Source organism: Cimex lectularius, unplaced genomic scaffold, assembly GCF_000648675.2.
Source record: "Cimex lectularius strain Harlan isolate CLEC.00 unplaced genomic scaffold, Clec_2.1 scaffold113, whole genome shotgun sequence".
Taxonomy (NCBI): domain Eukaryota; kingdom Metazoa; phylum Arthropoda; class Insecta; order Hemiptera; family Cimicidae; genus Cimex; species Cimex lectularius.
This window is the reverse complement of record NW_019392858.1, coordinates 1,483,988-1,511,380: the sequence shown is the minus strand read 5'-3', so window position 1 is coordinate 1,511,380 and position 27,393 is coordinate 1,483,988. Positions and strand designations below refer to the sequence as shown.

At 32.8% G+C, this 27,393-nt stretch overlaps 2 long non-coding RNA genes across 2 annotated transcripts in view; one reads left to right on the top strand and one right to left on the bottom strand.

Annotated features, from left to right (window-relative positions):
- The window catches only part of LOC112127594, a 43,352-nt gene extending 29,249 nt beyond the window's left edge, over positions 1 to 14,103 (bottom strand). The window contains exon 1 of the long non-coding RNA XR_002910643.1: positions 13,959 to 14,103. This is a non-coding gene — a long non-coding RNA (uncharacterized LOC112127594). The remainder of the gene's footprint in view (positions 1 to 13,958) is intronic.
- On the top strand, positions 57 to 27,393 carry LOC106671042. The gene is made up of 3 exons (XR_001341155.2): positions 57 to 179; positions 26,289 to 26,786; positions 26,854 to 27,393. It is a non-coding gene; the product is annotated as an uncharacterized LOC106671042 (long non-coding RNA).

Here is a 27,393-nt window from a genome sequence, read left to right as displayed (position 1 = left end):
TGGCTGTTTGAACTTTCTTATCTTTCCTCCCCTCTCCTTTTCTCTGTTATACATATATCTTTCTCCTTCTGACTGAATAACGCCTCGAAGAGAGATTTCAGGCCGTTGTGGAAATTTCCACGGATCACCTTATCACTCGCACAAAGAGAATTGACGAGAAAATAAATTATACAACACAAGTAACTATGTTTTTGCATGAATCTTCGGGATAAACGGTGTTATTGTTCTCAATCATAACGTATACACCTTTTTTGGATGAGTTCGTACAGAATATTCCCTTTTGCACATTAACTTTCATCCATTGTGTCCAACTCATACACTTACTAACGCTGAGCTTGATTATTTTTTTTATTAGCGTAATTCAACCACATTTTTTGTTTTGATATTTGCCAAATAAAATTGAACTTGTCCGAAAATCAACTTATAATTGTTCGAAACAGAATTAAATTATTTTCGTAATCAATTTAAGTTTATCCTTTTTTCATTTGAGCTTTCCGTTGATATTCCATTTTCAACTTGAATACAAAACAGGAAAATAAAATAATCATTACTTCTTTTAACAAATTAAATTTGTTAACTAAGTTCCTTAATATGAAAAAGTAATTAAGTAGTTATATATTATTTATTTTAACTGAAAACGTTCAACTTGAAAAATAAATATCTCAAATTCATTGGGAAATGTTTGAAATTCGTTTTTTAGATTATAGAATTTAAATTAGAAAAAATAATAATTTCATTTGGAAAAAGTAAAATTAGATTTGTGAACAATTTAATTTAACAAGGAAATATTTTGATTTGATATAAAAATGTTACTTTTGGCGCCGGTGGCGTTCATCACTGTAAGGTAAAGGACCCGGGTTCGAACCCGACATACTTGCAAAAGGGGTTTTGTTCCAAAACACCGACACTCTGAGGGTTCAAATAACCTCGTAGTTGGAATACCCTCATAAAAAAGTTACTTTAGACTTTAAACAGCTTAATTTTGTGTCCGTATTTTTTTAGTTATTGTAACTAATATATTACATTCTGTACGTTTTTATATTATGCAATATTTTCAATCGAGAAATTTTTACGATTGATCCAAATTGTTTTCGTAATTTCCTAAATCATGTTGCATTGAAATATTAACGTTTACATCAAGTTTAAAGGATATCGTGGGCGGAATTGACGTCCCAGATCAGGTGCAACATATTTTTGCCATCTCACCGATAAAATATGCGTTGTCATGGAGGAAACCGCTTTTATTTCCAATAATTAATGCATACCATTTTACCCTAATGGCTTGCCATTCTTAGAACAGTATTTGCTTAATCTTTATTGAGATATTTTTATAACAAGGTCAATGTTTAATTTATTTCTTATTTAGTTTCCTAAGTTTAATTCTGCCTTCATTCATCCAATTTACCTATGCAATCTGTCCAAACACTTTTTTAATTTTTAAAAAGACGTGGACATTATTCGTTCCGTCTAGAGAAAGAATGTATAATTCAACTTAGGTTGCATTTAGTGAAAAATATAACTAGAATGAGGTTACCAGACACATGATTATATCGTGATAGATGAGTCTGCATTTCCAGCGATTTCTTCCCCGTCAGGAAATAGATGTAAGATCTTGTATTCACCAGGAAGAAAACCACGCCTTTTTTATCACTAATGCCAGCTGATTTTCCTAAGTAACTTTTTTAAGCAGTTATAAAAAACCTTTTTAAATTGCCGGCGACCACCATGTTCACTATTACCTGATTAGTGTTACCCATATTTTTGGGCTATACAAGTTCCAGATTTTTCAAAAAAATTCAATAGTTAATTTTATTTTTTGAGAACCTCTTGTTTGCAAGCTAACTCCGCATATTTTCCTATCCATGATAATGTTTCTCAGGGACACGTTTGGCCCCAAACTTTGCCAGGTGTACACAGTTGACAAATAATCCCTTCCTTAAACCTTCCTCAGCCTTTGCAAACGATACAGAGGTTCTTCTGACCATGTCGTTTTCACTAGCAACCATCAACACATCATTCTACTGGAGCCTTGGAGTAAAAATAAAATAATAAAATTTAGCACATAAAGATCCACGCACCTTAACTCACACAAAAAGATGCCTCCTCCTCGGATAACATCTTACAAGGTATCGTACATAGGACTGTCATCGACAAAGGTTTGACGTGGAATCCCACACACGACTAAGACATCAAGATGTAATACTATACAGAGATCTTTCATGACTTCTTGAAAAACGTTATGACTTACCTCTGACAAATAAAACGCATCTTTATGACACCTTAGTTAACATTCGAACATCGCATCCAAATTGTCCAATGTATAACCCTCAGAAATGTTTGATGCTCCATTTTATGTTTCCGACAAAATTTCCATACAGACAAAAATATTCCTTCTGTCCAAGATGTAAACCCCATCGCAATATTTATAAAACTCTTACATTCATCATAAATCCTCAACTCCAAAACGTCATATACCGACGAATTCGCAAATACCCACCTCACAAACTGAAAAGACGATGGGCACAAAACCTTCTAGCCAGTGACAGTTATAGTGACACTAGTATTAATTAAACATACGATACTGTTGTATTTTGAAGTACTGATCATGTGTAGTTTCTTTATTCTTGTTTTTAAATGTACAATTTATTAGGCAGTTCAGTGTGCCTACCATCTTCAATGCAAAGTCCAAAATTTAATGTCAACTAACGAAATGTTGAGTTTGACGCTGATAAGTAGCTTTTTGGAACGTAAAATTTACTATTTCAATATATTATATCACCAATAATTAATTCAAATTATTAAATAATTTTCAACCGTCAGACCCTAGATGCTTTTGACAATTGACTGATATATGGTAATTATTTGATTGTGTGCGTTGCAAAATGAGTATGTTTTATAAAGGTTTAAGTCATTTTGAAATATACAAACCTTTTTTTAATTATTATATATAAAATGAGATTATAGTGCTAAAGATTCTCACGGATATAATATTACAAAAATTACCCAACGATAAATCCCAGGCCAACAATAGCATTTTATAATTTGCTGAAATTAATATAATTGTATATTAAACGATCCTTTTTAATCTCAAATTGAAATATTTTCCTATTAAATTAGGTATTAAAATAGGTCTCATTTATTCTAGAGTTCTGAAATGATTGGAATTGATTTTTTAAATATTAATTATGTTATGTTAGTCACGTTTTACACTCAGCAAATTTATTGGGTTGTCCGGAAAATAATGCAGGATTTTGGTATTAAACAAAAAAAAAGAAACTAGTTACTTTAAAGCAATGTTCTTTAATCAAANTACAAATGAGTAATCCTGTAAACGTAAACAGAATATTTTATATAGATTTTTTTTAATGAAAACTTAAAATCCTGCATTATTTTCCGGACAACCCAATAACTAATAGATAATTTCAAGTGACTATAACTTTCGCCAATATTTATATAATTATTATTGCGGTATTGTGTTTTTATTAGTCAATATTATCTTTATTAGATTCGTTTCATTTGCGTTGCAATAAAATTTAGTAACGTTAAATTCAGATGAAATTCCTTTTTCTTATGCTGAAACTTCAGTCAAGTATTCTGACCAACGTTCAATTGGTTTAAAAGTGGAATAACAAAAAATAACTTTTCATATGTTTCTATACATTTTTAAATTTTATCTGGAGTGGATTTGATAAACACTTCACATGATGATTCCGTTTATCTTATCCGAGTTTTAATTATAACCTTTCAGTTTGATTTAAGTTGTATGAAAAACAATTACATTTCAAAGACATAACTGCATAAAAAGGTCATGTGCTCGTTTGTCTGAAAAACAAATTACCGATAGCTCTTTCTATAAAATCGCATTATATAAATAATAGTTTATCTTCTTTAACCTTCGAAAATATCGTTGCTATTTAATGTTTACTTTCTAAATTTCGAGGATGTAAAAATAAAATAAAAACCTGCTATTAATAAAGCCCGATTTTCTTTGTTCTTCCAAGAGGTCGAAGTTCACGGCGTTTTGTAATATGACCCCTCTCATTATCGACAAAGATAACTGAACTCGGACATGTGAACCGTATTTCAAAAAAATTTAACTAAGCGAAAAAATGCCTGATAAAAGATTATCAACTGGCTAACGGAAATTTTAATGATCTTTTAAGGACAATTTTGGGATGAATGATCTTACAAATGTTGAATAATAATAACTAATATGATGTTTATGTTAAGAAATGATCGTCTCGAACAAAACTGATTTAATTTGTAAGAATTTAATTCCGAAATACTTAACTCTTTTTTCATACACATTCGTCAAAAAAAGCATTTAAACATTGAAATTTTGACAAAATTTGTACTAGAACAAGATATACCTTATATGGAGTATTTCACATAAATAAAGTTGTACACAACTGTATATAAATTATCTGGTATACGATTCGTGTAATTAATTGGATCATCATAGGCCATCTACAGTAATATACACAGCCAATGCCAGAGAGTTTCTAGGCTATTCAAATTGGTTGATTTCTTACACTTTATAAATAAGATTGAACTGAAAAGAAATACCGTAATATATTGTAAGCATCATTTGTAACAACAATTAAACGATCTCGTTCCTTAGGTAGGTAGTGGACTAACAAAAGCTCACTACACAAGAGAATAAACCATTTTCGCTCATTTTTATCTTTTAACCTTGATAGAGAAAAATATAATTACTGTTAAAAAATCTAACAGTAAAACCTATACTGGATGAAAGGCTTAATCCTGTTGTGGTGTAACTAAGAAGAAATGTCGTAGGCGGTACCGTTAAGGCAGAAAGAATTGTGGTGACAGGTTAAGATGGACATGGGATTATCGGACAGGGATTTGTAGAATTACTTTAACTTGAGTCATGCTAGATTTTTCATAGTGGATATTTATTTGTGGAATTGAAACATGTCACTGGACATAAGAATTCTATTTATTTTTGTAGTGTCTGCAAACATAACATCAAAAATGTAACTATTGTTATTGTTGTTAAATTATATAAAATTAACTGTTAAGCTGTTTCAATCACATAAAAATAAATTTAAGAAAACAGTGCTCTTATAATCAGCTCTTGTCCTTTTTTCTTTATCTTCAGTAATTCTACGAATGCATGTCTAAATATTTTATGTTTTAGGGAGAGAATGCATTCAGTTTTTCATAGTTAAATTAAATTTGTTACATTTTTAGAATAATTGTTTAAAATTAAATTAAACACCTATAAATTTATCCTTTCTTCGAACAAATTCTGGAAAATAAACTAGACGATGACACCATATTATTTTATTGCGCAATGAATTATTTTTGTGAAGATGATCTTTAATATATGTAGACACGAATGAAGAAACATGGTAAATAAAATTGGGCCTAGTACAGAACATTGTGGACCACCTGAAACAGATTGGATTTGGATGGAGAACACAAAAGACAGTAACAGAAAGTAGGTCAGTTTTGTGGCATTTACTGTACAAATATTTATAATGCCTACGTCCACAACGATTTTGACAATATTCTTCTATTAATTAATTAAACTGTATGCATTAAATTAATAATTATTCTAAATTGTTAGTATATTGTAGTTATTAGGTATCGATGTATTGATGAATTGGTGCGTAAATATTTTCAATTGGTCCATATTTACAGGGGTTATTAAATGATATTACTGTACTGTATAATATAATGTGGCAGGTTTATGAGTAGACAAAAGCTAAGACGAAGCCGATCGTCCGTTTTACTTCTTTTTCTGGTCTTTCATGCGTATTTTGTCTTACATCTTTTCTACCGTTCTTGAGCAAAAGGAGTTCTGTTCCGGTCCGTTTGATGGGGTATGGCACCCGGGCTCCTCTGGAAGCTTACGAGATGCCTCCCCTGTACCTACAACCTGTTCCTAAAATCCTACCTACTCGATAGATACTTTCTACTTATCAGTGGTCACTCTCTCGCCAGTTATCGCGTACAGGGGTACCATAAATAACTAGTTAAGAACCTATCCTCTACATGGTATGTAACACAGATATTCATACTCTTCCAGAAACGATCCGTATTATCTATGCGGATGATAACATCATCCTTTGCTCCCAAAAGATCTGTCATTTCAACCAGAAACCTGCAAAGCCATGTCAATTGAGCGGTGGTGCAAGCGGTGGAAGATGACAATAAACATATAAAAATGTGAACTACTTTCACACCTCAGAGGACAACCACTACTTCCATCTACTGCAATCGAATCCCTCTCCGACCAGCTGTTGTCCGCTACATTAGCTATACATTGACAAACGACTTACATGGAACCCTCACATGCGACTCAAAAGACAAGAGCATCGCGGTGCCGATGTTTTTGAAGCAAATCATTTGTTAGTATGTAGGTTCGCTGGATTCGAATCCTTACAGACAACGCCTAAACCGTTTAGGCCTCCAACGCCTCTACTGTATTGTTCAAACTGAATTTGTGATCATATGTTTTCTCCAACTTTCCTCGTCTCATTAAGCCGTCCATTTAAGTAACTTAATTATTACAATTATTACAAAAAATTGAATATTTTAGCGGCTCTGGGAGTTAAAATGTAGTATACTATATTTAATGCAATCCTGTTAGAAAAAAATTATTCAGGAAAACTAAATGTTATATAATTTACTGACGTAAAGAGATCTGCTGTACATAGGTCAGTTTTGTTGTATTTAAACATGTAAATATTTACAACTTGTTACGTCATCATGGATTTATCGTGTTTAGAGAGTGTGATTAACCTCTGAGCACATTCGTCACCGACTTGTCCGTCTAGGATTTATTAAGGCGTATTGTTTATAAACGTTTCTTCCTCCAAAGACTAATTAATTAAAAATCGAGGCTTTGTCCCGTTTGAATTAATCACGCCTGCTCGATTGGAATACGAACGACTTAACCAGTTAAAGGTTACTCCTCAGGCTGCCAAGTTCTTATTCATTATGTCTCTTATGATCATTGGGCTTAATTGAATGAATCATAGTAATAGCCGACGTCTCGGTTGACGAGTTGAGCATGCAATTTCTTTTTTAAACAAGACAGACCGCCCTTGAGCCCATCTGCTAAAAGGTCCCCTCCTGTCAGTCAAGTTTCCTTGCCAACGAATTTCACACAGCAATTTCCACTTCGTCATAATTGCGAAAGGAGAATTTCTTTTCACTGTCCAATTGCAAAGTAATTGCAAGCAATAATTAAACAATTCTCCTATTGTCCTCTCTCAGAGACATCCACTTTCTTATTAAGAACTTTCCCAAAAAAGAATTATTTATAATTCTATGCATTTAATAATTTAATCAGTAACATCTAGGCAGAAATTATTAAGAGTTAATTTATCTCAGAACATAATTTTTTAAATTAACAAATAAAAGCTTTATATTAATTCATACTCTGCATAGAATTGAGATCATAAAACTTTTTTCATTTGAGGAAAACTAAATTCATCAACTTTTATTGGGTAAATATTGTAGGGCTAAATATAAACTGGACCAACCAAGGAATGAAATGTAGAATTAAACTGTGTTAAAATTTTACTGTACATAAAGATCAATTTTACTCCTATTGCATAATATTTTCCAGATGACACAAAACGAATTTCAAGTGGAGGCATTTCTTGTTGCTTTCCCCCCTAGATTTAGTCAAAGAAACCCCTAACTACTAACAGAAAGAAAGGGAGAGAGAAATAAAAAGTGGCAAGGAGACAGATTGAGAGAGGGAGAGAGAGAGAGAGAGAGAGAGAGAGAGAGAGAGAGAAAGCGAGGAATGATAGACAGACCTGTATGACCAAACTATAATTCACTGGCAGTCACCTAACAACTATGTCACCAAACTTCCAGTTTTATTTGTTTGCAACGTTGACCTATGGCAATATAAAATTATAAATGACTAATAATTTGTTTAGAATTGTTGAGTAGAAAACGTAAATAAACATTGCTATTTTTTATTCTGTTACAGCAAATGGCGTATGAATGGGTGTAAAACCTGTTCGGTGCATAGATCGGTCACCACACGTAAACAACGCCGAATAAGGCAGATGTTTATGGCTTTTTTGACAAAGACTTGTTATATAAAGTTTATTTGTCAAATTCTATCGGGAAAAGAAAATGCACCGCCTTATTTTAAACTAACAGGGACAAAGTTGATAAATTGTTAATTATTTGCAAAAGGAACAACTACGACATGTGTATTTTTTTAAATTGTTTTCTCTATTAACCTAAAAAGCAAAATATAATGGGTGTTTTATATTGGGGATATTGTGTATGTATATGTAAATACAGTGAGCAGTGTATAAAGTATTTCTAATTAATTTATGAACTTGTTTCAACGTCTAAGCCTCCTTTTTTAAGTCTAATTGAGAGAATTTAAGAGAGCTTATGTCGTCTTGTGCTGGGTTTAATTCGAGCCAAGTGCTGCTGATTGTGCCCTCATTTGTTTTTTAATCAACCGTGCAATCAGCTTATTTCTGACAGAATACAAATCTAAAATTAGCCCAGTAGTTATGAATTAAACATGAGCCCGAGAAGGTACGCGGCTTTATTACGCACCGGAGCAGATTTCGAAATAAAATTTTAGAAGCCTGTTAACGCCTTAATGCCATGAGCTGAAACGTGGCCGCACTTAAATGCAAGAAAGTGTCAAATAAGCTTTACGATTTAGTAACCCAGAAGAGAAATATAAAGTGTTTTCTTCCCCGATCATCAAACTTTTGACAAGTCATGGACTGGCATTTTAACTTTAAAAATATGCCGCTCCATTTTTGGCTATAGGTGCCTATCTAATTCTACTTATATCACACCTTATCGCAGACTTTAGACCTGTAAAGTAATTCTTTTTTTATAATAACAAATTTAACCGGTACTTAGTAACACGTTTACTATATTAATAGTAAATGTAACATTTAATTTTCTGTTTAATTTCACAACAAACAATGAGCAACCAAGTACAATTAACAAAAAATTAAAATAAAATAACAACTGAACGGACTACTGCTTTGCCAGTAGAATGTTATGTGTACTGGGTACTAAATCAATTAGAAGGGTGAACCTATAGTTGTAATCATTAGTCATCATCATTTGCTTCCAACAACACATCTTAATTACGATTTTCTTTATACTTCTATATATAGCTTTCTTAATCTTGACTTTGAAGTTTTTGAGGAGGCTGATATAGTTAAGTCGAAGTAAATTTAAGCCGTCTTATTTAACAATGGTTTAAAACGTGATTTTTTGAGGGTAGATATTGTTTTTTACACATTAACCAAAGAAATACAGTTATTAATACAGAAAGGGCTACTAAAATTCAGTTATACATTTTCTGCATTTCATTAAAACGTAGCTAAGAATCTAAATTACACTCCGTACGTCATAATTATTTAGAAAAAATATTGAATAAAAATCACGCACATTATTCATAATTTATAATTGTTTCCCTGTAACTAGTAATGAAATGTTTCGATTAAGTGGTCAATTGGTTAATAGCGTAAGATCTACAATAAAATTAAAATCGTGTATAATAAATATTTAAAAAATTGATTCAAGGATAAGAAACGCTATTTTCAAACAATCTATTGAAATTAGGCACGACCGAAAGAATCGCCGTCAGTGAAGTTGCCATTACCGAGATAGACCTCGGTCTTTCTGCCCACGAAAGTTAACATCCAGGGCTATCGACAACTAGGTCGTTTAAAACCCCAAACGCATGCAGGTTATAAGATAAACATATATTCAAATTCATTCGTTCACTCAAAATACATTCATTTCTATGTGCATATCATTCACTTCGGCAAGGTGATGGAGCACTCGATATTCATTCATCACCCTAAACACAAAGTATATAACTAACCTATATAAGGGTCGATGTGGTGTTTTATATTCCGACATTCATCCTTTGACAAAATGCATTCTTATGAACTTTGGCGCAACGACAGTACTCAACTAGAACGAATAAATCATTAGCAATTTAATAAAGATTTCCCTGTAAGAGTTTAGTTGTTCCTAAAAAGAACTATCAAAACCAACGAAACATTATTATATGAAATATAATTTATTTAATATTCATTTTTTTAACAAACTGTGTTTGCCTTAAAATAGACGTTCACAACATCTAATGTTACATCTAATCGTTAATATAATATTACACAAATATTAAATTGATTTGTTAAAAACAGAAAAATTGAATCTTATAAAAGACTTTCCTTCTCAATATTAAGTGTTAAACAGTTGACCAGACAGAATAGTATGTTACAGTCGATCCAGGGTGATTTCATTTCTTTCTCGTTGTAGTAGATTAAGAAAAGCTTTTAGTAACGCGAAAATATAGCACATACTAAATAGATCTTACATAATAAGGGGTATTTGTATAAAACTGCTATGTTGATAACGATGTAGTTAAAGCAAGCCATTTTTTAAGCAATTCCTGTTAGTCCTAACCTAAATCGTTAAAATTCAATAACTATTACTGTATTTTAACGTGTTATTTTCTATTATGCTATTAACTTTTGTACAATAATGCAAGTCGTCAAATTTAAATTCATACTTTTACTAGAGATCTGAACAAACGAAATAAATGTTTCAAAGCAAATATCATTTCCTATTGTAATTACTCTTTACCGCTAAAGTACAATTGATTTTGAATTAAAATATCGCATCGCTTCAATGAAAACAATATCATAAAATATAAAAAGCACATTGTACATTAAGTTATATTGACAAAAATCACTTAGGTTTTTATTTTATTTTATTTTAAAAAAATCATATGGAAAAAACCTAAACATTAGCTTGAAAAAATAATTTTAAAAAATCGTATTACTAAGTTCTATATTTGTATATATGCATACAACATTTTAATACTTCACAAATCTGCCATAATACAAGCTATTTTATATATATATATATNACGACATCAAAAAAAAAAAAAAAAAAACCGTGGAATAATTGGAAAAATATGAAAAGTATAGTCGAAGCGAAAATATCGAAATATTAAACAAATATATGTATGAAGGTGTAGACTTGCCCATCCCTACTCATGCTGCAAATAAAATATAAAAAAAATAATGAAAATGGGGGACACAATAAAAAAATTCTATTAATTTTAAGAAAAACTGGCATAACAGTAGTAATTATTATGAATTATATTATATTATTTAAATTTTATTTATCTATTTATATTTACGTTGTATATAAAACGTGAAGAATGGAATACAGATTAAGATAGTGTGAGACATATCTTAATTACTTTGTTGTGGATTAGATTTTTTTAAGTGACGAGGGGGAAATATCTTATCACTGATTAGTTTAAATTAAAAACAATTTGAAAAAAAATGTCTTATGATACAAAAGTTTTCGCGATGATGCTGAGTATTACAATGTTGTAGCTCAGAGTAATTGAGGATATGCCCCTCCATTCGGGCTAATAAATTACATAGACACACCACCCTTCGTTCACACTACCCCAAAGTACTCGATAAACCTAGGGGTGGGGATATGCCCCTCCATTCGCGCTAATAAATAACATTTTTACCACAATTCATTCACAGTGGCCCAGAATACTCAGTGTTAAGATAAATATAGAAAAAAAATATCAAATTTATTTTTAAGTTCCAATTATCTGTACAATTTTTTCATCTTGATATCATAGTAGATAATATTGAGAAAAAGAAGATAATGATTATTATAAAATATACATACTGCACGATGTGTAATAATTATGTATTTTATTGCTTGTGTTGTAAACATTTATACGAAAAAATGTGTAACGATGTAAAATGTATAATGTAACATACGTATTTTTTATGTGGATGGTACTTTATATTCTATGGATTTTTGGTGGATGTAAAGTTATTTTTCTTGATGCACAGTATCAACCATAGATGAAAACAAATCTCCAAATAATTTTATTTTTTATATATACAAACTTTAAAAAAATCGTGACGAAGTTCGTTAATTTTTTGTAAATTTAAGTTTTGATTTCTATCTATCTCTGTAAAACAGTAAGATTTTGGAAATCGATATAATCTATTAATTATTATTATTATTAATTTTTAAGGGCGTTTTAACGGCTAAGGTCATATTATTATTATTATTATTATTATTACTCGTTCAGTCTTTACCTAAAAATACATTTTTCAATCTGAGCATCACATAAGTTTGAAAAATAACTCTATTACAAATATAGAAAGCGTAATGAATGAAATGTTGATTGGAGTGAAATTGCCACGTGTATATTGAAAAAAGGGACAATATTTTAGCTACATTACAATTTTACAATTAGCATAATTATAAAAAAAAGCCGTTCAAAAAAATTTTATGATAAAAAAATAAATAACATCCCTTCCAAAATGTTCAATCAACAATATTCGTACAGCAATAATGTTTTTTGTTGTTTATATTTTTAAAAATTTATAAAAAAAAAGATTTTATAATGTATCAGGTGTATTTTTTCGAAGGAGGATGTAAAAGTTTTTTTTTCTTTTTTGATGGATGAAAATGGCGCGGATGTAAACAGATCTGCAAATAGGTTTATTTTTTCATATATTAAAAAATAAATAAACATAAAAAACTCATGCTGGAATTTCGTTCAAATTACCGTGTAACGCACAAAATTAGGAATAATTGTTTTATTTGTTTTGGATTTTATGGGTTGTTCATAACAAAATTGATCACGAGACATCGATTATAGAAAATGCGCAGAAAAGTTTGGACGGTCTCCATATGGCGGGAAGAGGGTTCTCATGTTTACTTGCGGGAAAGAAAATGTGGGCTGGACAGGAGTCCCACTGCCCCAGAGAACAGCCCTCGTCCTTTCCTAAAATTGGTATACGTTTATCCTGAGCATCAGAACAACTCAGAGTACGACTCAATGGGCCATTATTGCGCCTTTTTCACCATTGTTTTTGTTCTTTTTCGCCTCTTTCCTTCCCGCGCTTCGCCGCTGGATATTGCTGTCGGGGAGAAGAGAGCTAAATATAATCCCAAGGACGGCGAATCTCCTTTCGCAATCCGAACGCCATTTTTAAAGGCCAAGGCCAAGGCCAGGAGATGAATCGGAGGGGAGAGGATGCACTCGAGAGACCCCGACCAAAACAACTCTTGCTCCGCTCTACTGCCAATGCGGCTGGGAACGTGACCTAAAATCTCTCCACAAACGCCATATTCAAATAGCACGACAATACAGTTTTTATACACCCTTTTAAGGTGGCTACAGACATGCGGTATTTGCCGAATGCCGAATGTCGCGAAACATTTGCCAAGTCTCGAGATGCTAGCTTTGTCATAAGCCAAATAGTGTGCCTTTGTACACACAAGCGGGGTTTGTTCAACACTTGGTTTGTGCAGAAACAGCAAATACGTATTTGCCAAATGCCATGCAAGTCCTCAACTACCATGGACTAGATGTACTGTGATGGGCAACATTCGATCCCTGTCTTCCTAGGTGTTCTGAAATTCGAGGATCTTTAAGACCGCACCTAGCCCCAAGGCCATGTCGCTTCCCGTGCAAGCAAGATCGTTTCTCAAGAAAGGAGTCGACGCACTTCCGCCTACAGCGTGTTGTGCAATACCGTAGGTTGCCACACTGTCTGTTTGCCTGACACCCAAGATTGCACGTGATGGACAATAGGGAGACTATCATTACTGCAGTGCGGTTACTGTTTTGTGTAGTGGCTACCAACTCAGTCTCAGAGTACTGTCGCCCCATCTCACTTTCCATCCACTTATCGAATGTTCCGATGTTTGTGATTCGGAAGAGAAGCATTCCTAATTATTGGTTCAGGTGCATGCAGATCGAAGAAGTCAAAAACTTACGTTGGGCCAATCGATTTCTTTACCAGCAGAAACAACGCTATGATGTTCTTTCATTAATACATCTTTACTATTTAGGAATTGTTAATTATTGAAACATAAATAGCAGTAACGACGATTACAGTTGATATACTTACAGTTCAGTTCATTCTCAATGTGAGTACACTTCGAGTTCGGCTACTTCGCGAAGATTTGTGCACTTTGAAGCGGAGAAGAAAACCGACAATTAGCCTAGCAAGGCGAGTACCGAATATGTTGCTTTGCGAATAACCGAGCACCCGTCCCCACTAGTCGGGATTCGATCAACCTTTGCTTGGCTTTCGGCACCTTTGTATGTAAAATTATATAATTATATACATGTTGTAGTGCATGTTTAAAAACAGCCTTTAAAAAGCCGGCAATTTTTATCAACCACCAATGATGATAAACAACAATCACGTATTACATTAAATATAGAATCTTCGACTTCCATTGATCTATTTTATGTGCCTATAATATTTAAAAACTACCTACTACTTGTAGTTTGATAGTTATTGATTATTTTTGTTTGCCTGTAATCATTCTCCTAGTGTTAGACGCGTTTCGTTTTCAGTCAGACTCACCTCTGTCTGACAGGCAATATTTGCACTTATTTGATACAGTTCTATATTCATCTTCATCTATCATCATCCACTTAGACTCCTCGACCACTAACAAATATCGTTTAAAAATGGGGTGTCAGCATACTTATTTTGCAGTTGTAACTGATTTAACGTGTTGTCATCAATATTTATAACTTTAAGTGGTATGGATAAGGTTAAGATTAAGATTAAAAGAAGTTTGCCTGCATCTTTACGAAGTGCTTAAGCACCACGCCCAATATTGGTGGATTGTGCAATCCCCATTAAGGCTTTTCGTCAGTTTAAGGCTTTTTATCATATCCCAAAGCTTATTAAGTGCTTCCGAGTGTATCTTTCGGTCCTTGGCTTTTCCGCTACCATCAGTAGGAATCTTCTACGTGCATAGTTCTTTGCAATAACTACCGACATGTTCCGATGTTACTTTTTCATCCTGGCATATCTGCACTGTCGTATTTCTGGTGCCCCGAGTCTGCACATATTCCTCAGGATTCCGCAGTCCTACTATTATAGTCCTAACACGTCCTAGGTTTAATAATTCCAAAGCCTCTGTTCTAATATACGATCTTATCAATCCATTGTCTGGTGGATTTATGTTTTTGGCAAAAGCGATATGCGATATGGTATTCTTATTGATAAAAATTAAGATAATAAAGTTAGTACAATAGATTAATTCCATAATTGAAAAGAGGGATTTTGTAGTGATACAAATTTCGAGCATTAAATGCTCATCATCGGTACAAGGAAGTAAACAACATCGTACATTTTCCCCGCAGTGTCGGCAGTTAGTTGAACTATTTACCATCTGCGTGGAAAAGGTACGAGTTTGTGAGTAGAATCATCCATTTTCTCTGACTTTCAATTTAAACTCGTAAAAGATTATATTGGAAGTAATTTTGTATTTAGTTTGTGTAAGGTTATAAAGGTAATTATTCAGAAATCGTGAGATCCGTTCTGGTGTGATGTAGGTTTCAGAAAAACATTTTCTTTATCGTGCCAACGTTTCGATCTTTATTGAGATCATTTTCAGGGCCAGGAATTTACACACGTTATATAAAGGTTAATAAAACAAGTGAATCTAATGGGGTTTTCAATGCTCTCGCCATTAGTAAATAAAATTTGCACGACGATTTAAATTTTATGAGAGACGTTGGACTTTATGGAAAAAGTTGTGAAAGATTGAAAAACGAAATATGTTATATACAATTGAGAATCAGACTTTGGATAAAAAGGACTTTTTGGATAAATTTGTCATATCTGATATTCTCCTGAAGTATTAACGTTTGTTCGCAAGACACCCTCCACAGAGTGTCAACTTATATTTTTGCAGTATTTGATTTAACGTGTATCAAATATCAAATGGTGTTGTAAACCTGGTTCCTTTTTGATAAAATCGAATAAAATTAAGGTCTCTATCTGCATATAAATTTGAAGGACCGTTTGAATATAAAGCTTTTTTTTACCCTTTTAGGATAGTTGGAGCTTATATTGTATTAAAAATGACTGATAATTTTTTTATGTTGAGTAGTAAACCAGAGGGCAAAATATTTCGTTATCACCCTGCATAAAGAACTTACTAACTTATAATGGACTAGGCGTTATGGTACACCTCAATAAATGGTTATGAATAGAAAATTTAATGGATGGTTGGTTTTACTTCACAAACTGGTTTTCTATGGTCTGAATTTGAGCATTGGAATATATAATAGAAACTGCCAATATAATGGAATCTGAATGTAAGAGAGAGAGAGAGAGAGAGAGAGAGAGAGAGAGAGAGAGAGTGAGTGAGAGAGGGAGAGTTAAAAAAAGAGATATAGAGAGACAATATACTTCGAAAGTAAGATGATCCATTTCTTTAAAGACTGGCGTGATGAAAAGTGGTTTCGATGTAACAATACATTTAGGTTCAGCATTGATAAAAAACAGCCAAATTATTCTTAATTGACCATTAGCAAGGAAAAAAAATCACACGAACGGTCCTTCAAATACTGTTTTCTTGCCAACTAATTGCAGCTATCAAAGTGGTGTGCCTTAATGAATAGAGAAGTCGTTTTCACCATGACAACGCAAGATTTCATATATTTTCGGTGACGAGGCAAAATCAAGATATTGTCAGACTAGATCGCTGGGAAGTGCGACTTTAGATCGTTGGAATCGTTTCAACGAGACCAATATATAGAAAATACTATCAGAGATAATTTAATTACTCATGTTTCTGAAAGAAAAATTTCGCAACAGTTTCCCCAAAATAACATCGATTAACAGGACGCTCTGGTTGTTGCTTATTTGAGCGCGCTTCAACCTGGTGCGAATTTCGGCCCACTTTTCCCAACTGCAGAATTTTTACGATAGACGCAAAATCTATCAAAAACATTGACGATTGTCTTGACATTTCGTATCCTCCATCCTAGAGAACTAGATAAAAAAATTTTGGTTCATAAGAAACTAGACAAAAAGTAAAAGTTCACATGTCTCGGCATTTTCCATAAACACCCCTATAAAAAATATAGGGGAACATAAGTTAAACTCACCCTGTAGATGTGAATGTCATATTATAACAGAATTTGTACATCAATCTTAAACCTGATATAGACATTTCTTGTTGTGCCCAAGAATATTTTACAATAAAACTGGTGTCAAAATGCTTAAAAATATAATATATTACATCGGTGACAATATAGAGATAAGAGACGTAAAGGAAAAAGATTACACAATTAATTACTACTACTTGTGCACCACGGAGAATCATGGTCACTACGTGTAGTGAGATTTGCAGGTGTCCATAAGTCCATATGTCATGTTTTACTGTTTATACAAAAATGTCATAAATAAAACGGGTACTATGCTAGAGTAACTGACCGTATGATATGAATATTTGATTACTAATCCCTAATAAAAAGTTACGTATTTGTAAAATTTTTGACATGGATGAAAAGCGTTATTACGTAAAATTAAAAATTCTAACATAATTGTGCGTAGTGGGTAAATGTGCTATTATAAATTCAAATCTTGAGCGATAATGCGCCTGAGAATGGAGCAAAGTCCTTAGATTTTTAAAAAATTTTATAGCTAAGACAGGAATAAACTTTCTGTCCCAATAAAATAAATGAAAATATTGAGAATTTTTCATTAAAGAGTATCATAAAGTTATATGCCAAGTCGTATGATTTCTTCGTGTTATGTGCGGAGTGAAGAACCAGTAGTTTAGTAGGTTCCGATCATTTCGATCTGCCTATCCTCGCTGTTTTGGTATGAGAGACACGTTTAGGCATTTTGCCATCGTCAGTCAGGGCTAGCTACAAAAGCTACAGCTAGAGACAAATATCATTACATAGTACCATCTTCCGTGAATGTAACACATCTAGTCTACTTTAGATAGTTGATAAATATAGAACCTTCTCTCAAATAAAAAAAATGATCTTTAACATTTCATATCATCACTGTTTTTGAACACTCAAACGGTAGGTAGTGAATTGTCAGTAATATACTTCTCTATCTATCTATCCCGCACTGTTTTTACAATACAAATAAAAATCGAATTTGCGTAACCGATTGGGAAAAAGGATCATCAAATTATGTATACTGCATATAATTGTTTGACTGCATCAATTTTCAGCGGTGCGATGAATATAGATTTTCTCTTTTGAACAAGTATGCTTTAGATATCTCTTCCCTGTTTTCTCGTGTAATGAACAGGAAAGGAATATATGAAAAGATCCTCATTTCGTTGGTATTACAGTAGCAGAATATGATATTATAGTCGTATGGTTTACCATAAGTAAAGTTCTAATTATGTCTGTTATAATTGTATAACATCTCATTTAAAATAGTTATATGAGCAAGGAAAAATAATTTTAGTGACGTTATAATATTTCGTTAAGTTATGGAATTATTTGGTGCATACTTTATATCATTTTTCTATCTTCAATTGAAATCTCCGTGCAATTATTTTTGACATAGTTAAATATAAAAAAAATTTGGACAGCATGAAAATATCGTTGCATCCGCTATATGGAAAAAGCACTTTTAACTAAGTAGCAACTTAAAATATAGTAGGAAAATGTTTTCTACAAGAAAAAATTAGCTTACAAAAAAAAACGTTTTAATTTTCGAGGGAATTTGGTTAGTTAGTAAATAAAATTTGTGGTCATAATCAAATTGAAATTATGTGTACATTTCTATAGGACAAGCAAAGAAAAATTATGAGCACACTTAACATACAAAAATTTCGTATAAATTAGTTTATAGTACATATTCTTTGATTTTTTAACAAATTCCATTATATTATATTACAAATACAATAAATAATAATATATTAATAGAAATAGTCGAATTTACCTTCTTAACGATCCAACTGTTTAAATAAATAAAAAATGTAGGGTATTTAAGATTTTTTTTACTTTGTACAACCAGCTTAGAAACTAATGCATACATTTCAGAAATGAAAGTACGTAACATGTGATTTGTTACATATACGTCAGAGTCGGTTAATTTATAATTGTTATTTCACTACGTACAATTAAATTATTTATTGTAACAAATATTACATAATATGCTATGATTCAACCTTGCACTTTTATTCGTACGACCTGTATTTTAGTTTCTTAATTATAATGCGTGCCGCCTGGATCTGAACCAGCTGTGCCACCGATCTCGCAACGGGCCTATCTGAACTTATATTTCAACAAGGACGCTTTAATTTCAGTAAAGCTCCAATTTCGAAAAGCTATTTCTCGATTCGATTGCGATTGGAGTAATCAAAAGAATCCTTATAGAGTATTTAATCAAATATCTAATTGATTCTACTTTATTCTAACAGCATGTTACTATAGAATTGACTACTACGTAAATAAAACATTGAACGTTGAAAACTATCTATTTAGAAAAAAATTAATCAATGTAGTTAGACAGTTTTGTTAGTTTATATTTTCATTTCTGACCAATTGATCGAAAGAATAAGAAACATAAAACGTATATTTAAATATTAAAAAAATATCCGACTCCATCCTTCTTCCTGATTATACTAGGCATTTTAAAGAGAATTTAAAAATAAGAAGACTAAATGAGTAAACGTAAATAAACGTTCTCTACTGATAAAATAATGAGTATCGTACTTATATTCTGTAAAGTGATACAATATTTAAATATTAACCATTATAACAATATTTAAATATGATGTAAAAATTAGATGTCGTGGCTTGTTTATATCCCTCGTTCTAACTTAACAGCAGACAGGTTACTTTTATCGGTTCCAGAGGCATTATTTCCCCCACAGTTGTTATAAATCCGGAATTGTTCCAGGCAAGGGTATAGATTTGTTCCGCAGTCTGTTAACAAGTGCACGGGAATTTATTCTGCCCTATTGCAAAATCTACACTTTCTGTTTATTTTCAAGTGATAGAAGATTCCGAGATTATTTTCAGGCCTAGATCCATTTTGACTTAATGCTTTAATCATTGTAGATTTTTTTTAATGCAAGCGTTAGTTTGCAAAGATAAAACCAATGTAAATCTACACTTACATGCATGCTTTTATCTGTACACCCATAATTTATATGAACTTTCTGTAAACTGTCTTTTCCTTGTAAATACCATGTACGTCTCGGTTGTCGTTGATCGGTTCTGTATTATTTCTGCTTCTGACGTTTATGAAATACGTTTTATAATATCCGAAGTGATACTTTGAACTGATGGAGGCTGTTTTTTTCTTAACACTTCCAACAATCAACCATTTGTCCAATTCCCTAGGTATTTTTTCTGGATTTCATTAGATTATTAATCTAGTATTTGAAACTATAATTTATTTCAAAAACACTTCACAATAGAAATGATGAAGTGAGTGTGATGTTCAAACCTTTTTAAAAAGATAGTTCCTACTCACAGTAAGTTGTTTTGCAACATTGTTTGTTCCATCTAACACTTCTCATTTATTTTCAAGGAATAAAACGACTCCAAAATAATTTCAGGATATGGATTCCTTTGTACATGCTATTTTAATCATTCAATCTCAGGGCTATAATAGTTTTTAAATGAACATAGTATGGGGTTTATGTGTTGGTGTGACTGTAAATAATTAGCGTGAAAGAGGGGATTATCCCCAACCCCTATAAATGTCGAGTATTGTGGGGTGAGAGTGTGTCTGTAGAGTGAAAGTAATTTATTAGCGTGAATTGGGAGTTTAAACGCGCCATTAGGAATATCGAGTAATCTGGCGGGGTTAATGTGACCAATCTATTTTGCTATCCAGTACCACGACGCCGGACGCGTGCTTCGCTTTTTCGCTGGGGGGGGGGGCGCAGCGTTTTTTTCGTTGTATGCCGGCACTTCGCCGGGGTATTGCGTGGGTTCCTCTGCGTGTTAGCAAGATAAGGAAACAGGAAAGAAAATACAAGAGAGTCAGTGACAAAGATGCGAGGGAAAAAACGAAGAATTTTTGCTTAAACGGCCGAGGACAGGCTCTGACCAGTTGATGTTTATCGGTCCATATGTATGTACATACATACCAAACAAGCCAACTATTTCTCACATAATTCTTTTCCCAAAGAATAATATGTTTGCATTCGATCATTTGACTAGACAGCTCTCATTGAAGATGTTGCAAAGCCGAAACACGTTTCAGAACCATCCAAACCCGCGAATGAAGATTTACTCAGTAAGTGATCGAGTGCCCGTTCAACAACCGACTCGCAGACACACGAGCACCTTTATTATTTGATTGTATATACTAGTTTTAAACAAAAATGGGTTTAAAATATTTTTTTTTACAATTTCTAATTTAAAATTAAGGTTGAGATGGAAAGTTGGTGTCGGAGAGGATCGAAGTCACGATAGCTCAAGTGGTCGAGTAGCGGCTATTTAGCCGAAGGTCGTGAGTTCGAATCCCGCTCGTGATTGTCTTTTTTATCTCAACCAAGACCATAGAAAGAATAATTAATTGAAAGAAGTAACTTGGTCAATTGGCCACTAAAACGTAAATGGTTTAAAATTAAGGATACATATAATGCATATTGTCAATATGAAAAATACCTTGAGGAAAAGTTGGTTACTTTTGGATTTTTTTATTCTCCCACTAGGGGTAAAAGTGGCAAAAAAGGAAAATATATCAATTGTGTACCTTTTTGTCTGTGTCCCATTTGCTATCTTTTGAGAAAAAGTATACGTGACTATAAAAAATCGAAAAAAACCATGAAGTTATTTCCTTGACCACTACATTTTACAATTTTTTGTATACATCAATCGAATCTCTCTATCATCAAATTACACTTACATCAAAGTATTTTTTCAATTTGTAAATATTTGATCGAAATCTCGTGTAGCAAGGAGAGACCCTTGGGTGGCTAAAGTCAAACGTAAGATGTTGTTTAAGTAATGCTTATTTTTGGCCAAACGACTGGCCAATCATCTTTACTAAAATAGCATTACATTATTAAAATCAACTTTTTGAGAAATCATATTTCTCATCGGTAAACAACGTTTATTCACTGCGGAGATTTTCCTAGAATTTTCGTATTGAAAAAGGAGGTTCTTGAAGAAATGTAATTGCAATCGTTTGATCCCAACTTGAACGGGAAACCTTTCAGGCCACGAGGAATTTTGGTGAGGTGATATAACGCATTTTGGCCAGAGAGCCCGTTGAGCCACCCCTGAGAAAGTAAATTACGACCGGCCCTCCAACCCTCTTCAGGAGATCTGGGTCAAAACGGTTTTTCCAAACCTCACTTCTCTTGGAAATTTCGTAGTTTAATCCATGATATACGAGTTCCGACCAGCTTTTATAATTAATAAAAACAAAATTATTTACAATTTTTTGTATGTGTGTATTCATGTTTAAGTTTAAACCTTTTATCTAGAAAATGTTCATAAAAATAAATGAAGACATAACGTATGATACACAGCGAAGTGCCTGCTGACCGAGTCCCATGACATATTCTCTATAAATAACCATGATTTTGATATTATTTCTAATATTGTTAGAGAGCATGCAGCATTATAATTTTATAATAAAAGACGATAAGGGATTAGGCAAAGAAAATTTTTTATAATTCATATAAACATTTTACATGTTTTGATTCAGTATAAAATAATTTTGAGTGTTATTTAATTATAAATTCCTTTTATCCATGAAATCAACATTACAGTTTATGACAAAGTTCAAGAAGTTGAGTGGTTCTCAAATTAGGAATAAGTAAAACGTTTTTTTATTAAAATTACCAATTATAGATAATTTAATTGAAGCGTAAATATTCAGACAACCCACAACAAAGGAGATAATACTACTGACTCTTCATCCATGCGTCCATAAAACTGCTCGATTAATTTGTCTACTTGACCGTATGTTAAAACTTTCCCTAAAAACCATTTATTATACTAAAAAATTAAAAACAATATAAATGTTGGTCAATACACCCAAATAATTAGCCGTTGGAGGGGCAATGGAATCTATCACCCATCACAAATGAAACTAGGTTTTCGTTGTTTACCAAGTACCATACAGACAGATTGGAAAAATATTGAAGTGAGAAGGGTTCATAATAGCTCGCTGGAGTGCTTGCTCCCTTATCAATTCGCGGGTTGTGAGTAAAATCATGCTTTTCAATAGACAGACATATTCTCTTCTTCCAAAACTTTTTTACTCAATTTAGAACCTTGTTTCATGAACTAGCTTTTATAAATGTAAGAACTCTAAAAGTTTATTCGAAACCATTTACGTTTTAGTAGTAAATTGTCCAAGTTACTTCTTTCCATTAATTAATCTTTTTTTTTTTGTCTTCGTTGAGATAAAAAAGTCAGTGTCACGAGCGGGATTTGAACCCACGACCTTCGGCTAAATACGCCGCTGCTCTACCACTTGAGCTATCGTCACTACGATCCGCCCGAAAAATGGCAAAAAGAGGGAAAATTCGAACAGTTGTAGGTTGAGATGGAGAGTTAGTGTCCGTGGGGATCGAAGTCACGATAGCTCAAGTGGTAGGGCAGCGGCATATTTAACCGAAGGTCATGGGTTCGAATCCCGCTCGTGACACTGCCTTTATCGTAAACTTCATCCGGTATGAAAAATGTAGTTGTTCAGTAGAGAATCTGACTGTTCCTTTATCTGATTTTTGGAGGAAAAGGAATGTTTTTACACATATACATTTTTTTGCGTTAATGTAATTATTGTTTATATAATAAGTTTGGTTATAGATGCATTTATGTTAACTTTTTCGTTAGAATGCCTATTATCGAATTGCGCAATTCGGAGGTCTTTTAGCTCACTTGTTTAAATGCTATAAACATCAACTTTCAAGGTAAAGTCACCATTCATTGGTCGATGATGCTGAATTATTTGAGAGTAGAAGTCAAGATTCGTTCGCTACCATTCGCGGATTATCGGCCACAAAAGGAATTTCAAACGGACATAAGCCTCCTCTTCATCATGATTTATCAGAAGCCGAGGCCAGCTTTAAGGTCTTTGGTCCAAAACGAATAAATTTTATTTGTGAACATTTAACCTACCGTTTTAGCAATGGTAATTCAAAAAATTAGCCAAGGCTTTGTCTCTACCGGTTTGACTGTGGATCATACTTTTCAGTGTATGAATGTTGGTTCTTTGACCACAATGTCTGGTCCACAAATTTGATATTTCCTCTTGGGATTTGCAAGCTGTTAACACTGTAGTTTGGTCGTGTCAATGCCTTAACCGTTGCGGCCTCCGACACCCCAAAGTTAAAGTTTAATTATTTAGAAAAAATGCTTCCGCTTTTATGTACCTTCAGTTAATTAGATCTAATCGTTTGTATGATTTACAGTTAGGAAACCTAGCCCAACCGTGTAGATAAATTATGAGATTTCTTTTTAAAATTATTTTTGGTTGGTTTATATTTGTTTGCATTATTTGCATTTCGTCGTTATTTTATCTACTATTCTAAATTTACGGCCGTAAGTATTGATTGTCAAAGTCAATAGTCACGTATAGAGATGTTTTATACGAGCGGTGGAAATATCCGCTCTTCTTTAAATGTATATGAAAATTATTTTCAATTAATTAATCTTTAATTAATTGAAAAGAATTTATTTGGACAATAAGATCACGAAACCAAAAATATGTATATGAAAAAATAGTTTTGCAGCTATCAAACACAGGTAAACTGGTTTATAATTTAAAAATTTATATTTGCGAACCCATTAATTAATTCGGATTCGAATTTATAATATATACCAATACTTATCGATAAAAGTTTATTTACTATGAAAAGCTGGCATTTCAATTCTTGCCATAAATCTACGTCTGTTGGAATTTTGGAATATCGTTCCAGAATCAAAATTTCCATACTTTACCAAAAAGCTACTTGCTATCTTATTTCAATCTTTACACACTTATTGCTTTAAAAACTTTTTAATACACACTAATTAATTATATATATGGCAGATAAGTTCATGTAGAATAAATTAAACAAATTTAAATTTATATATTTAAATATGGTGTGATTCTTTGTTTTTTTACCATATCTGAAAAACCACCCAAGTTAATATCAAAATGCAATCAGACCGGTGTGATTATACAAAAACCTTTCAGCGTTATTATGGCAAACATGATTTTTTTCCTTCGATTGTTGTTTTACATTATCCAGTTTGCACATTACGCGTAAAAGCCGGTGCGTTAAGTGAACATGTGCACGAACGCGCTCAAAACGTAGTCGATCTTATCTTGTGCATTGTCGCTTTCAATATTCAAGGGCAAGGACTTTCCCGAAATATTTCTAAATTGTCAATGGTGTAAATATATGAATTACCCCTGTAACTATTCAAAAGAAACTTTTTTTTAGCCTTAATCACGAAATTACCGTAATTAATCGAATTTAATTAGCCAACTTTCCTACTTAAGCGTCTGCGTATTTTTTCTCTCCCTAATTGAACATACATTCAGTAAACAATTTTTTTTTTAATCAGCCATTATAAAACTTTTAACAGGAACATAACACAATATCTAATTACTTATTTCCTGTATGCAAAATAATGTAGAAGAGTTGAAAATGCCTTGTAGCCACATTGAGAATTTTGACGTCGGCAATGGCCGTGAAAGTATTTTATACTAATTCCGCTCCCATCCGATCAAAATGCTAACAAGTTCCGAGATCTTAAACTGGATTAATAACATGTTTTTGAGCCCTGTTTTTACTTCTCATCCCAATGAATTAAGGACTACAACATCTCGGCCTTCCTCCAAAAATTAAAGCTGAGACCTTCGAACGTAAGATATCCGGTTGTGATACTATAAATCAATTCTTAATCAAGATGGCACGGAATTGGCTTGGAATAATTCCAAGGAAGGGCGTTTTAGTCTTTCTGAGCTTACCCCGTTTATTAAGAGTTTTTTCTACTTTCCTATACTTTTACCTATTTCCATTGGGTCGAAAAACCCGAGAAGTCGACAACATAAAAGCAGATTCAACAATCAGGTTGTGCGCTGAAATTGCTGACAAAAGTGCCGCTTAGAATCAAAATAACCACCATGAATAGTAATTAACGTATCAGTTTTTATATTTATTGATATATTTATATGTCGTAAAGACCATCTCAGTAAAAATTGAACCGATATTTCAATCATATCCCAAAATATAACTTTCATACATCCGCAGTCATACGTAATATATACTAAAGAAAATTGGTAAAACTTTGTAAAAAAAATACACGCATATGTAAAACATCATTTGTTTTTAGAGTACGACTAGTTTTATTTAGGTAATTAAATATTATATTCAAAATTTTGTTTGCTGATAACTGCATATATTAAATAATATGAAATAAATTATTTTATAATGTATGTACCTAAGTTATATTTTTTTACCTACATTTACAATTTTTGTTTTAGAACCACCCACTTCCCAGTCCAATGGAAATTTACCCTCATTGTAATACATGATAATCTTCGTCCACTTAGTCAGTGGCAGATAATGGAAAAAACCTTAGAAACACTTCTACTTAAGCAAATTCTCGTCGCCTTCATTCCCGCAACCATACTCCTGACTCCTAGTTTAGATGCAGACGATCTCATTTCACTGGTATCATCACGTCATAGATATTATCGCTCTTAAGAGGAAGAAGTACTGCTCCGGTGTATTCCTAGATGTGAAGCAAGCCTTCGATCGGACATGGCACTCAGGGCTACTACCTGATCCTAAAATTCTACTTAACTAAATTTAAGTCATCAGTGGCTCCTCCATCCTCTTCACAGTATACACCGCAGAGATTCCTTTGCTCTCATAAAAATCCCGTCATCTCTACCTGAAATTTGCAAAATTCATATCACATCCCTTTGAGCACCAGTGGAAAATGAAAATAAACATGCAATAAATACTGTTTTAAAGAAGTATACCATTCCCATTAGCTGGTAATGGTAGACTCCTAGTTTATATGTAGACGATCTTATTTCACAGGTGTCATCACGTCGTAGACATCATTGGTTACAATATCTGTATTCGGCTATTCTACTACAACGATTTACAGTTCGATGGAACGCATAAACGCGACTCATAGACCAAGTAATTTCAAGAATTTGTCAACAACTTCACACTTCGTAAAATATTGCTGATCAAACGCTCCAAACTGTCTCTGCAACACAAACCCTTCATTTACATGATCATGCTGAGGCTCATTTCGACACACGACAATGGAATATGAACCAAATGTACCGACGTATCCTTCGAACTGTCGTCAGTGCTCCTTTCTATGTATCAATTTTACCATTCACAACGACCTTAATATTCAATATGTCCACGAAGTTGTATTAACAGCTACAAGAATTATTACAAACGATTATCGTATCACGTAAACCCTAATGTCAGAAATTTTTCATTCCGCACCCTTCCAGTTAATCCTCGCCGAAGATTGAAACGTCACTGGTCTCGCGAACCCTAAGTGACAGCGAGAGTGATTAATGCCAGAACATAGCAATGACTACGATTGAGTCGTTAGTA